The sequence below is a fragment of the Mustela lutreola genome, chromosome 11 (genome assembly GCF_030435805.1).
Source record: "Mustela lutreola isolate mMusLut2 chromosome 11, mMusLut2.pri, whole genome shotgun sequence".
In the NCBI taxonomy this organism is placed as follows: Eukaryota; Metazoa; Chordata; class Mammalia; order Carnivora; family Mustelidae; genus Mustela; species Mustela lutreola.
In genome coordinates, this window is record NC_081300.1 from 17,704,534 (window position 1) to 17,719,923 (window position 15,390).

Below are 15,390 nucleotides of genomic sequence, written 5' to 3' on the forward strand. Positions count from 1 at the left end.
AGACACACACACACACACACACACACACACACACACACACAAGATCTATAAGAAAAAGCACAGATTTTGATGAACAAAATCTAAGAACTAAGTAAATGGACAGGTATTTCATGTTCATGGATAGGAGGATTCACTACTGTCAAGAGGTCAGTTCTTCCCGACTTGGAACTATAGAGTCGGCGCAATCCCAATCAATCCCAGTAATTTATTTTTTTATGGATATTGACAAACTGATTCTAAAGTTTATACAGAGAGACAAAGACCCAGAATAGCCAACACCAACTTGAAGAGAACAAAGTTGGAGGGCGGACACTAACTACATGACCTTGAGTCTTCCTATAAAGCTACAGTAGTCCAGGGACCCCGGGGTGGCTCAGTGGGTTGAGCCTCTGCCTTCAGCTCAAGTCATGATCCCAGCCAGGGTCTTGGGATGGAGCCCCGCATTGGGCTCTCTGTTCAGCAGGGAGCCTGCTTCCTCCTCTCTCTCCGCCTGCCTCTCTGCCTACTTGTGATCTCTCTCTCGGTCAAATAAATAAATAAAATCTTAAAAAAAAAAAAAAAAAAAAAAGAAGAAGCTACAGTAGTCCAAACAGTGTGGTGTTGGTGAAAGAATGACAAATAGACCACTAGGACAGAATAGAGAGCCTAAAAATGAACCCCCATGATTACAGTCAACAGATACAATGGAGCAAAGATAGTCTCTTCAAGAAATGGGCTGGAACATCTGGATATCCACACATTAAAAAAAAAAAAAAAAGAATGCAGACATAGACATAACATCCACAAGCACAAAAACTGACCAAAAATGAATCAGAGACCTACATATAAAACTAGAAGGTAACTAAGGAGAAAACTGAGATGACCTTGAATGTGGTGGTATCTTTTTAGAGATGACACTGAAGACACAATGTATGAAAGAAATAATGGATAAGCTAGACTTCATGAAAATTAAAAATTTCTGCTCTGCAAAAGCTAACATTGAAAGAATTAGAAGACAAGCCACAAATTGGGAGAAAATATTTGCTAAAGACACATGTCATAAAGAATTGTTATCCAAAATATACGAAGTACTCTTAAAACCCCCACAAAAACAAAACCAAAAACACCCTCAACAAGAAAAGAAACATTCCAATTTAAAAAATGGGCCAATGACCTTAACAGAGACCTCACCAAAGAAGTTACACAGATGGCAAATGGCAAATAAGCATATGAAAAGATGTCCCATATGTCAGCAGGGAAATATGTAAATTAAGACAACACTCTGATTACCACCACACACCCATGAGAATAACCAAAATTCTAACGTCAGTCCAGAGCATGGACATCAAATGCTGGCAAGGACGTGGAGTATCAGCAACTCTTACGCATTGCTGGAAGGAATGCAAAATAGTAGTTACTTCAGAAGACAGTTGGGCAGTTTCTCACAAAACTGAACATACTCTTACCATATGATCCAGAAATTGGGCTCCCTGGTATTTACCCAAAAGTGTTGACAACCACATCCGCACAAACTCTCGCACACAGATGTTTAGGGCAGTGTTACTTGTAAGTGCCAAAACTCAGAAACAACCAAGATGTCCCTCAGCAAGTGAGTGGGTGAATAAACTCTGGTCCATCCAGACAGTGGAATGTTTATTATTTAGCATGAAAATGAAAGGAACTATCATGCCATGAGAAGACATGGAGGACTCTTAAGTGCTCATCTCTAAGAGAAGGAAGCCAATCTGAAAAGGCTACATATTGTGGGATTCCAACTACCTGACGTTCTGGAAAAGGGAAAACTATGGAGATGATACAAAGATCACCGACTACCTGGGGAAGGAAGGGAAGAGATGAACAGGCACGGCACAGAGGAGCTTTAGGGCGGTGAAAATACTGTGTGTGATAATAATGGATATGCGGCATTAGACATTTGTCCAAACCCACAGAATGTACAACACCAAGAGTGAACACCAAGGAAAACTATGAGCTTGAGTGATTATGATATGTCAATTCAGGTTCCTTCTACTAAACAAAACAAAACAAAAAAAGTGTACTGTTCTGGTGTAGGATGTTGATAGCAGGATAGACGGTGCACGTGGGGGGCAGGAGCTATATGGGAATTCTCTGTAGCCTCCTCTTTATTAAATGCTGTAAACCGAAAACTCTTGTAGAAAAAAGTCTTAAAAAAATAAAGAGCCAAATGTTTAAAAATTACCTAAGAAGCAAAATGTATAAAAAAGAACAACACATAAAGGTTAATTTGATCACATGAAAGTGAAAAGAAACCTGATTAAACTTCAAAACATAAAGAGTTTGGGAGAAAATGTTGGCAGTATATAAAACAAAGGAGTATCAGCACTCAGAATCAAAAGAAGTACAAAAAAAAAAAAAAAAAAAGAAAAGAAAAACAAATCAGCAAATTAAAAAATGGGCAAAGCACGTGAACAGAACATTTTCAGAGAAGGAAATATATATAACCAGTAGGTCTGTGAAAATATTCAGGCTCACCAGAAAGAAATGATGAACATGTAAATTAGAACAACACAAAATGTCATTTTTACCCAATAAGGATGAAAAAAAAAAAAAAAGGAAGGATGGACAATATATGAACTGTTTTCAAGTGTGGGGGAAACAGGTGTTTTCCCGCATTGCTCAGTTTGGTCATCTCTATCAAAATTCAAACATGTGCTTCTCCACCACCCAGCACTCCAGCTCTCAGTGTGTGCCCTGGGGAGTACTCGCTCACACACCCAGGGACGTGTGCACAAGGCTGTTCACTCAACACTGCCCAGAAAATCCCGCCAACAACACAATATGGACAGTCCAACTGTCCATCTGTACAGGAGTGGCTAAGGAAATGAAAATAGCCATGCCATGGGGAACAATGCAGCAGATCTGGGTTGGGTGGATCTCAGTTACACATAGAAACCACTGAATGAAAGCGGCAAGCTTCAGAATGGCGTGTGCTGTGCCACGGGACTCGTGCTAAAGCAGAACACCGCACAAACCACGGAGATAAACATTTCTGTGGGTACCAGCCTCCGTAAATAAACACATTGGAAGCACCTGGATTGGCAGACACCACTGTAGCTATAAGAGTGTCCATAGTGGGCAGTGATAGATAGACCGGAAGGGCTGCTTAGTGGCAAAGTCAGTTGAGTGTCTGACTCTTGGTTTCAGCTCAGGTCATGATCTTAGGGTTATGAGATTGAGCCCCGCCTTGGGCTCCACACTCAGCCTGGGGTCTGCTTGAGGTTCTCTCCCTCTCTCTCCCTCTGCCTTGTGTTCTCGTCTCCTCCTATCCCTGCTTGTGTTCTCTCTCTCTCTAAAATAGATGAATTAATTAAAAACAAAAAAAGGAGCATGGAGTCTGCTTGAGGTTCCCTCTCTGCCTCTGCTACTCCTCCTGCTCACACATGTTCACACTCTCTAAAATAAATAAATTAATTTTAAAAAGAGACTGGAGAGCACCTGGGTGGCTCAGTGGGTTAAAGCCTCTGCTTTCGGCTCAGGTCATGATCTCAGGGTCCTGGGATCGAGCCCCGCATTGGGATCTCTGCTCAGCGGGGAACCTGCTCCCCACCTCCCGCCTAGCTCTCTGCCTACCTGTGATCTCTGTCTGTCAAATAAATAAATAAAATCTTTTTTTAAAAAAAAAAGAGACTGGGATTACAGGAGGTGAGCAAAGGAGACTTCATCTTGATCATGAAGGTTTTGATTTTTACACAGAGAATGTTTTGATGCATTACCTAAGTAACTAAAAAATAAATTTAATAAAAGCAAAGTATTATTATGGCTGTCTTTGGGTGGTGGAACATTTTAGATTTTCTATTTTTCTGCTAATTTTTACGATTAAGAAAGCACTACAATATAAATGACCATCTATTTTTTTTTAAATTGTGCTAAAATACACATAACAAAATTGACCACCTTAACCACTTTTAAGTGTACAGTTCATTAGTGTCTAACATATTCACATTATTGTGCAAGCAACTGCCAAAACTTTTTCATCTTGTAAGACGGGAAACTCTTGATCTGTTGAACAACAACCTGGCCTTCCTCCTCTCCCCAGCCCCTGGCAACCACCATGTCTCTCATTGTTTTTATGAATTTGATGACTTTAGATACCTCATATAAATGAAGTCACCAGTATCTGTCTTTTTATGACTGGCTTATTTCACTTAGTATAATGTCCTCAAGGTTCATCCAGAACCTTGTCAGATGTTCCCTCCTCCCTAAGGCTGAATATTACCCCATTTTATGTATATCCTACATCTTATTTATCTATATATTTTTAAGAAGATTTTATTTATTTATTTGAAAGAGGAGGAGGGAGAGAGAGATCATGGCAGGGGGAGGGGCAAAGGAGAAGCAGACTCCCCGCTGAGCAGACAGCCTGATGTGGGGCTCCATCCCAGGACCCTGGGATTATGACCCGATCCAAAGGCAGATGCTAAACTGACTGAGCCACCCAGGCACCCCATCTATTCATCTGCTGATGGACATTTGGTGGTACCCACCTTTGACTACTGTGAATAATGCTGTTATGAACACGGGTATACAAATCTCTCTTAGAGACCCTGCCGCAACTCCTTCAGGTCTGAAGCCAGAACTGGTATTGCTGGATCATATGGTCATTTTATTTTTAGTTTTTAAGGAACTACCATATTTTTTTATTTTCCATAGAGGCTGCATCATTTTACATTCCCACCAATGGTGCACAGGTTTCACAGGTTTCCAATTTCTCCACATCCGTTGCTTGTTATTTTCTCGGTTTTTTTTTTTTTTAAGATTTATTTATTTATTTGACAGACAGAGATCACAAGTAGGCAGAGAGGCAGACAGAGAGAGAGAGAGAGGAGGAATCAGGCTCCCTGCTGAGCAGAGAGCCCGATGTGGGGCTCGATCCCAGGACCCTGGGATCATGACCTGAGCTGAAAGCAGAGGCTTTAACCCACTGAGCCACCCAGGCGCCCCTGTTTTTGTTTTTTGATAGCTGCCATCCTAACGGGTATGAGGTCCAATGAACTTTTACTGAAAACAATTGGCATCAGAACTCTGAGTGGGAAGCAGGCTTCCAGAGTGTAGCCGGTGCCTGCCCACACATCCGTGAGAACGGAAGAGAATTTGCTTGCCTTTGAGAAAGGCGGATTTCTCTGGGTACTATCCTATCCATACGTTAGGTTCTAGAAGAGTTTCAAATGATGCTCACCTCCCACCAAAAAGCTCTGCCCCCACTCCATCCTCGGAAGCCCGTCCCTCCTCCCCTATGGAAGACCAGTCCTCCCTGCAGACTTGCCTCCCTCCCTGCATCCAAGGGCAGGCACCGGGTGCAGCTGGAACTAGACCCCATCAGAGCCGCTCAAGATGTGTCTGTGGATCAGAACTAATGGCATTAGGCGATCACTCAGGGAATAGAGCTGCAATTACCCCCTCGGATGCGTTCTCCGAGATGACCACATGCAGAACACCGAGAGGGAGAGCAGATGAATCACCAAGTGAATTAACTGGAAGCTGCTCTAATTAGCGTTATAATTTTTCATGAAAACACTAATGAATATGAAATAATGTGGCCATAAAACCACTAGGACAATTAATGCCTGGGAGTAATTTGGGGTCAGGAAAGGATTCTCGAGACTGTTTAAATAGACTTGCGTGTTGAGCATTCAGAGGCCCATGGCTTTGAAATCTTCTATGAGCAAAAAAATTGCTACTTCAGAAAAGACAACGGTGGGGTGGCTGCAAGATTCCTTGCTTTTCTTGTTAAGCCTCCTGGCTTGGGAGTAAAGACGATGGTGGTAACCAAAACAGGAGCTTGTCACAGAGTCAGGCCAGAGCACAACTGAATGCACAAAGAATGATTTGGGGACCACGAAAAGGAGGTGGGGTCTGAACATGTCGAAAGAAGAAAGATGTTAAAGAGGGAACCATTCCCAGCACTCTTAGCTTCGTACTCACCTGGGTGTCTGAGAAAATGACTTTGTGATAGGACCCCCAGCCTGTGATCATGATGAGGATATGAGACGGCTGAGTCTTGTGGGTTGGGCTGCGATTTCCATATGGAAAATCGTAATGTTCTATCAGACAGAGTTTGTGCTCAGCGCATGTCACACCAAAATGGACTTTATCCCAACATAAGGTGGTAAGGATTCAGTGAGGACCTACTACGTGCTGAGCCGACTTCTCTGTGTTGGGCATGAGCTTCACGAAGTGTCCAGAATTGTTGAGCCTTAAAAGGACACAGGGGTGAGGGAGGAGGGGCGGGGAGGAAGAATCAACAGTACTGCTCTGTGTCGCATCAGTCTGAGCGGAGCGTATCCTAATACCAGGGCACTGTCTGGCCATCCCTCTCATCACAGATTCCACCAGTGAAAATGATGCAGAGGTTATGCCGAAGAACAGATGTGTCCCTGCCAAATGGGATGGCCTCTGCGGTGTGCAGCAAGCAAGAGGTAAGTGTGATAAGTGTAGCGCTAAGCAGTTCTCCCTCAGCCTGCACACCAACCACGTGATGCCCTACAGCAACCTTACTCCCATTACACAGAGAAAGTAACTCAGTCTCCCTAAAGTTAATCACTCACCTGAGGTCACACAGCTAACTAGTAAGTGGTACAGCTGGGACACAAATTAGATCTGTCTGGCCCCAAAGCTCGTGCTCTCAATGACCAACCAAAGCAACACTCTTAACGTACAAAAATTACGGGAGAGTTGTTGACTCCGGCCAAATCTCCTAGGGATATACAGAGAACTTACAGAAGGTGATATTATCCAATGGTAACAATGATACAGCGGAATTAGCAAGCATTCGGGTGTTCTGAGCATCTATATGACTTAGCTCTTTGAAGGCTCACAGTAACTTAATGATTGCTGTGGGCTGAATACTTGTGGCCCCCAAACTCATATGTTGAAAGCCTAACCCCCAAAGTTGATGGCATTGGTAGGCGGGGTCTTGGGAGGTGCTTAAGTCATGAAGATGGGGCCCTTCACCAACAGGCTTAGTATCTTTATGCAAGAGGCCCCAGAGAGATCCCGTCTCTTCGTCCACATGAGGACACAATGACATGTCTGGGACCCAGAGGAGGGTCCTCACCCTACCATGCTGGCACACAGCCCCCCTCCCACCCCCAATCTTAGACTTCCAGACTCTGGAACTGTGAGTCATACATTTCTGCAGCTTCTAAACTACCTGGTTGGTGGTATTTTGTTACAGCAGCAGGAATGGACTAAGACGAGATAAGGATAAACCTGAAGACCTTGACAGGTCCTAGGAAAGTCTGAAATGTTTAAAGGCTAATTAACAGTGCAGCAAAAAGCAGTTCTTTGGAGCTATCTTTTTCCCCAAGATTTTGTTTCTTTGAGAGAGACAGAACAAGCAGTGGAGAGGGATGGCAGTGGGGGTGGTGGAGAGAGAAAGAGAAGCTGCTTGTTTTGACCTGTGAGCTTATCCACAGGAGTCCCTGGACTCCAGTAATCCATGAAAGAAGTTATGAATTTTGTTCACAATGCTCAGACTTTCCACTGAGCAGAGAGCCTGAAGTGGGGCTCAATCCCAGGACCCTGAAATCATGACCTGAGCCGAAGGCAGATGCTTAACCGACTGAGCTACGCAGGCGCCCCTCTTTGGGACTATTTTTAAAAATATTAAAGAAGTGCCAATGGAGTGTCAGCCCTCCAATTACAGCTTTATCACTGCAGGTTCCCTTGCCATAGAATTTAATGGAGTGGCTGTCTCAGGAAGAGCTAGCATAAAAGAGGAGGAGGGTCTGCTTTTCTCGTCGGCAGCAGCAGAGTGGGTGGAACTGAGAGATAAGGCCTTTCTCCTGTTTCTTGCTTCTAATGATACAAAACATTGAGGATCACACTTCTTCCACTGGGGATGAACCCTCAGACCACTCGCTCTATTTGCTTTCAAACCTAGTCTGGAATTCTACCCTCTTGGCTGTGCAGATACGATTACGTAGGAAGCTGGTTGCCTTGGGTTGGAGTGTGAGCTTTTCCACAGGAGTCCCTGGACTCCAGTAATCCATGAAAGAAGTTATGAATTTTGTTCACAATGCTTAGGATCTGAATAAATGAGCCTGCTGAGCCACAGGCACAAACGTGCAAGGACATTTTGGAATTACAAAGTTCAGTAGCCAGGGACAGCTTGTTATAATAACAGGAGACTACGTCTGCCTAATAAGGGCGTCATTTTTTCCCATCTATGGGAAGTCTACACACTGGGTATTGATTCATGGGATGCCATTTCATACGTGCGCAGAACGAATCTGGCCAAACAAAGTTAGCTGCCCAATGGAACTCAAAAATATTTCTCAATTTAATTTTAAACAGACCTTGATGTGAAGGAAATTTAATTAGGTAAGTAATATAGAACACAATGAAATGTCGGTCAAAATTGCTTCCAAAGGTTTAAAATGTTTTCCTTTTCAGACAATGTAGTTAGAACAGCTGAGATATCTATGTTGGTACAGTGTCTTGAAAAGTGGGGCTTGGAAATCAATGCAATCACCTCTCTGAATTAAGTATGCACAAATGAGAGCAACTGAGATCCATATAAATCAGCTCAAGTAGCCCTCTGTGTGCCAGACCATTAGGGGACAGGCAGAGAAGAAGGAAGATGTAAATAAACACATTATCTAGGGCATTCTCACTAATGGAAGGCATCTCTTAACACCCGCATTAAGAATCAAGACAGAACTGTCTGGTGTTTTTAACATTGCTTATGTCTTAAAAAAAAATAATGCCCCAGATGGAGAACCTAAGGTTTAAAACAAACAGATAAAGAAAAACAAACCTTAGACATTGTCGGAGTCACAAATGAGCAAATCTCTTGATCTTTTGGATATCGTCTCCAAATCGCTTCCATATTTGTTGGCAAACTCTAAGCAAATTGTTTGCCGTGTTTGGATTTTGTTGGCACAGAATAATGGAGATCTAAATTGAATGCCTCAACTTCTATAGGCATCAGATATTTGGTGATTATTTTAATGGGAAAAAAAAGAGGAAAAATGGGAAATAAAGCCTTATTTAAAAATAAAGGTCAGGGGGAGGTGCCTGGGTGGCTCAGTTGTTGAGTGTCTGCTTTCGGCTTAGGTCATGACCCCAGGGTCCTGGGACTGAGCTTCTCATCAGGCTCCCTGCTCGGTGGGAAGCCTCCTTCTCCCTCTCCCACACCCCCTGCTTGTGTTCCCTCTCTTGCTGTGTATCTCTCTGTCAAATAAATAAATTAAATGTTTTTGAAAACTAAAAAAATATACATATAGAGTGCATGTGGGTTACTTGGAGGGGACCTTCTGTTAGGACACTAGAGCTGCGTGACCCTGGGGATCATATGGCATTCTGTATATATAGCTACATATAACTATGTGCATATAACTACAGGTTAGGCCCTGCACTGGTGTTAAAGGGAAGATGGAGGAAAGCAAAGCTCAGGAGGCCTGTCTGCTATGATCTAGGAGAACCTGTCAGGCATGTCCACAAATAGACATGGTACAAAGATATATGGCTCCCATCAAGTTGGCCATAGGGTTGTTACTTGTATAAAATATAAAATAACAAAGTATACTGAGATATTGCCATATTTATTGCCAAATTTCTTATCCTATCTTATCCCTACCATAGGATTGGCTTCTTGCAAAATTAGAAGTGATCTAAAATATATGGTATTAAGTAGACTGCAGAATAAAAAGTTCCAGTTCACCCTTCCCTGTACTCACGCTCCTTGCCATGTAACCATGCAGCACCCTCCCTCTGTCTCTGCGCTCAACCACGTGACATGCTTTCGCCAATGGTATGTTCCAGATGATGTTATTGCTTGCGCTTTCCCCTTTACCGCTGTACGCAATGGACACGCTCATACCACTACAGTGGCTCCAGACAAGGAGGGGAGGCATGTGGAGCAGAGCCCCCCAAAAACCCATGACCAAGCCAACTGAACCAAAGATGCATGAGCAAGCCTAGCAGGGACCAGCCCAGATCAACCGAATTCTGCAAATTTGTGAGAAGAAAAAAAATGTTTATTGTTGAATGTTGAAATTGGGGGATGGTTTGTTTCTTGGCATTGTTATGGCAAGAGGTAACTGATATGTAGCATGTCATAGAATTTCAGTAAAATTTGTACTTTACCTCCTTCCTTCCCCCTCTTCAATATTCAAAGTCACCTCTCCTTTGGATCACAGCTCTAAGTAAGTGGTTCTGTGGGGAAGTCCTGAAGACAGCCCAGCCGCCTGTTACCTGACAACTGCTTTATAGAGATCATCTCTAATACTTACATCTGTTCTCCAAGGTGGACATATTATTCCCATTTTATAAAGGGGGAAACCGAGACTCAGAGCAGTTAGGTTAGAGCTAGTAAATGGCAGAGTTATAAGCAAAGAGCATTCATTCTACTGTCCTAACCCGCTGCTGCTTCTGTAAGGTCAGCTGGGTGAAGGGGTGGTGAGAAAGGAATTTTTGGTGCCTCCAAACCCTTCCCAACAGCCCAGGAGAGAAGGATCTGGGTTGTGTAGATACAGTTCCCAGGACCTGCTGTTGACTCCCACTCTTCTTAGCTTGGGGCTCACATGGGGATATGCCTATCCCAGGGAATTTCAGAGCTCTAAGGAAGCAGAACACTTGGCCTCCAGAGTTGTATGGCTATTAGCAGAGAAGTCCATCTACTTCTCCTGTAGATTTTCCTCCCTTTCCCCTCTAATTCAATCAATGACCTACTCCCCACTCTGCCTTTATGAACTGAATTTCCAGCATCTGCCTATGGAAGCCCAAGTCCAAAACTCTAGGTAGAAAACTGGTCTGGGAGGAGTGAGTTCAACAGTTCTGCATCTGCTGGGTCCAACGTGATCCCTCTGGGTGGATGGCAGAGGAGGAGGCTGAGGTCCCAGGCATAAGAGAGGAAAAAAGAGTGTGTAGTGTTTCTCGTTAGCCCATGGTGTCCCAGCTAAAGAAGAGTGTGGCCCTTTCTGGGTGGTCTTTAGACAGGCCCCAGGGCTATTTCTGGCTCTGCTCAACCTGCCTATCTCTGGAAAATTGGTTGGGCTATGCAAGGCACCTGAAAGACAGTCACTTAACTGCTTACAGAGAAGACCTAATTATCATGCAGCCCAGAAGTGCATGCAATTAAAGGCATCAGAAAAAATAAAAGTCTGGGATGTGTTAATGTTAACACTAAATTGTTTATATATGCTCAGTCTTCTTAGTTACTCATGTAATACAGAGATAAAAAAAAAAAAACCATAACTGTAGAATAGATAAAACATCTCAAGGCAATAAATAAATCCCACCTAAGATGGACAGCAAATTCTCTTAGTTTCAATTTCTCTCTGAAGTTGAGATAACCATAAAATCTCTTTTTGTTCAATCCTACATGGATATTACAAAGGTAAATGAGGATTTCTCCACTTAAATCTTAAAAATCCAGTTAAATGAAAGGTTAAAAAAGTAGTTAATTTTTCCCATTCCTGACTACTTAGTTCTGTACTGTACAGGCAGAACTAGTATATCCAGAAGTTTTTGAACTGCTGGGTTGCAAAGATCACAGGTAATTTTGTTTGCCAGAAAATACGGAAATGAGAAAGGAAAAGCATAAACTTGAGACTATAAATGTTGACCTCTGGCTTTTTTCCTTAAAGGTTAAATTTAAGACAATAATCTAAGAAGTAATAATCTAAGGAGTAATGGCCATTGAAATGCAAACTTAGTTTACCGGTAACTAAAATGACTTGAAAGAGGACAGCAGTCCCTCTGATTTGCTGATGTGTTTGCAGGCATCAGTGTTCTAAAATATTCAGTTTTGGGGCGCCTGAGTGGCTCAGTGGGTTAAGCCTCTGACTTTGGCTCAGGTCATGCTCTCAGGATCCTGGGATCAAGTCCCACATCGGGCTCTCTGCTTGGAAGGGAGCCTGCTTCCTCCTCCTCTCTCTCTCTCTGCCTATTTGTGATCTCTCTGTCTGTCAAATAAATAAACAAAATCTTAAAAAAAAATAAAACATTCAGTTTTGTGTGGAAGTAGAAGAGCCCTTGTTATTAACTGGCTATCATGAGTACTGTTTTCTCCATATTAAGGTTATCTCTCATATCAGATTGACATAGGAATCTATTTTGTGGTATGTAAAAGAAGATCAGAGGCTAGAAAAAATGCCAGATAAAAGTCAACATGCACCTGTTGCTTGCAAGAGTGATGGAAATTAGGGGAACCCCGTAAAGACAGGTGAGAGTCCATCGAAGCTCTCACTTGGAAAAAAAAATGCCTAATGGGGTCAGCTATGAACCAGTAGCTGTGGGATATAATATATAATATTACAATATTACCATATCTCCTCTCCAGAGTTGTAGGGAGATATAGGAGAGGTCTAGAGGTCTAGAGAGCACAGCTAAGAAGCAGCTCAGTACTTTGGAATGGAGGATTGCAGCCAGAGTTCAGGAAAGAAAGAGAAAAGAATGGGCTACAACATCCATAGAAGGAAGAACTGAGGTGGCCCGGAAGGGGTGTGGAGAGAGACAGGAAATAAGGCATTCTGGGTAAGGAGGAAAAGAGTGTGCAAAAAGACATGGTCATGGCAAAAAAGATAATATACAAGCAGAATAGCAAGGAAGACCCCCTAATTGCAGTAGGTTACCTTGGAGGACTACTGTCAACTAGTAAAATGGGTTCTGATTCTAGTGTCTAGTCATTGTCACTTTACCTCCCTCACCTCATTGATAACAACATGAAATTTTGGATAAGATTTAACCCCACTTCGAGATTCCCCTTAAAACTCATGCATATCTATAGTATCTTAGCTTAGAGGGAAAATGACATTGATGAGAACTTGATATTGTGAAATATGAAATACTGCTCTGAAATGATGCACCAACACAGATGATTCTTTTTCGAATGCCATTGACTTGGGATGCTTGGGTGGCTCAGTCCGTTAAGCCTCTGCCTTCGGCTCAGGTCATGATCCCAGGGTCCTAGAATTGAGTCCTGCATCGGGCTCCTTGCTCAGCGAGGAGCCTGCTTCTCCGTCTGCCTGCTGCTCCCCCTGCTTGTGCTCTCTCTCTCTGACAAATTAAATAAAATCTAAAAAAATTTTTTTAAATGCCATCTACTAACTTGAGGGAATAAACTGGGAAGAAACAGTGTCATACGAAAGAAAAGTATTTATTAATTTATTCACAGATCCTTATTGCTGCCTATTATATAATATATCCAACTATTGCTCTTGTGGAACTTAGAATCTTTGGCAGGAACACACTGACAAATTAGTAGGTGATACTTGTTTATGTTTTATGTGCAATGGGAAGGGTTGTCCAAGGGCATCCCAATTTAGGAGACTAGAGAAGGCTTTCTAGAGGCAAAGACATCTAAGGCAAAATCTGAAACTGAGCTCAAGTTAGTTGAGTAAGGAAAAAAAAATGTTCTAGGCTAAAGGAATGGCCTGATGTGTTTGGCAAGCTAGCAGCAGTATAGAACGGCTAGTACAAAGTGAAGGGGTAGCAATGTGAGATGATGCTGAACGTGTCAAGAGTCAGTCCATACAGGGATTGACACACACTGCTTAGGGACCTGCACCTTCATCCAATGGTCACAGATCGCTAACAAAGAGTTTTAAATAATGGTGTAATGTGATTGTATTTGGATTCCAGAAAAATCACTCTGGCTTAAGGTTGGAAAATGGATGGAAGAAATCAAGCCTGGAGATAGGGAGACCAATCAGGAGGCTGTTAAAGTTGGGGTGGCTCCAACTAGGGCAGCAGCACAGGGAATGAAGAGACATAGACAGATATTTAGGAGGTAAAATCCATATGGCTATTATGGTTGACTCAAGGGGAAAGAGGAAAAGGAAAAAGTCCAAATTGATTTCCCAGCTTATGGTGTGCACAAAGGGGTATTGCTGAAAGAGACAGGGAATCAAAGAAAAGACTCACATATGGTGGTAGTGGTGATGGGGTCAGAGTGAGGCAAGAACATGAGTTCCTTTTGAGGTAAACAGAATTTGAGGGCATTCAGGCAAAGATGTTCAGATGCAGAAGGAAATAAGGACCTGGAGCTAGGAGAGACATCAGGGCTGGAGAGCGATGGAGAAGACCTCATCTTAGAGAGACATGGTAACCGAATGGATGAGATCTTCCAGGATGAGTATGTTGAGCATAAAAATGAAATAGCCTTGGTCAGAATGCTGAGCTAGATGGACAGAGCAAGAGGAGCCCAGAAAGGAGACTGACAAGGAGAGGCCAGAAGACTAACAATGAGAAGAAGAGAGTCTAGTATTATTTCAGAAGTCAAATGAAGAAAGGGTTTAAAGATGAGGGTGGTCAGCAGTGTGTCAAATGCTGAGGAAAGCCCACATTTAAAATAAGAACTGAGAAGTGTCCATTGGGTTTGGCTACAAAAAATTCAACAGTGACACCAGTAAGAGATGGTTTAGTAAACAGGGCTGGCTAGAAGTAGCCTGCAGAGGGCTGGGCCTGAAGGGGGAAGCAAAGAAAAGGCGTGGAGTTAAGGCAACTCCAGAAGTGAAGAGAGGGAAAAGATGAAGTTAGAACAACTGTTGGGGCAGGGGTGCATTGTTTAAAAAGATAAGAGAAACTGGAGCCCAAAAATGTGGATTGGGAAAAAGGTAATAGAGAGGAGAGGTTAAAAGCACAGGGAAGGCTGGGGTCCTGAGAAGGCAGGAGAGGCAAGCGCCCAGAATCAGCTTGAGAAATTGGCCTCTATCAGAAAAGCAGTCTCTTCCTTTTCAGAAGAACAAAAGAGAAAGGAAGAGAGGCTGCACACTGGGATGAATAAAGAGTCCACTCTTGTGCCTTGAACATGAACTGAAGTGAACTCTGGTATACGTTAGGAGACAACTGATTCCAAGATTTAAAAAAACAAAACAAAACAAAACAAAAACCTCTTAGATTTGGGAATCTGTCACACTCTTTCAGAAAAGCACAAAGTTCTTTACTTCACTCATTTTTTAGTATTTGGAATAAAAAAAGACTAGAAGTCCCATTCATAGTGCAGTCTTGTTGAAATATCTTTTGAAATGCACACAGAACTCACAAGAAAAGAGATGTAATTAAGTACAAACCCTTGCAGTGAACTGCCTTATTTTAATAAGATGCACTGATCCATTTAAAATGGACTAAAACAAGGCTTAGCTCACTGTCAAATCCGTGTTTTACTGGAAAAGGTTTTGACGGTGTAACCCACCAACTGCTAAGAATTGCATGTCTGCAAATTCAAAGATTATACAGCTTTCAGAAACTGCTTTACTCAGTGTTTATCAAAACAAGTTCTTAGACCTGATTTAAATATGTTCCTGCTTATTTCTAGGGCAAAATTTTAGGCATTTAGACAAAGAAAATTATTTCTTTTTAATATTGGCAGGGAATGCTCTCTCACATTTGTTTTGTTTTGGGCTATATTTTCCTACTTTTCATCCA

At 42.5% G+C, this 15,390-nt stretch overlaps 1 protein-coding gene across 1 annotated transcript in view; it reads right to left on the reverse strand.

Annotated features, from left to right (window-relative positions):
- ONECUT2 (one cut homeobox 2) overlaps positions 1 to 15,390 on the reverse strand; it is a 52,789-nt gene that overhangs the window by 24,285 nt on the left and 13,114 nt on the right. The window lies entirely within an intron of this gene.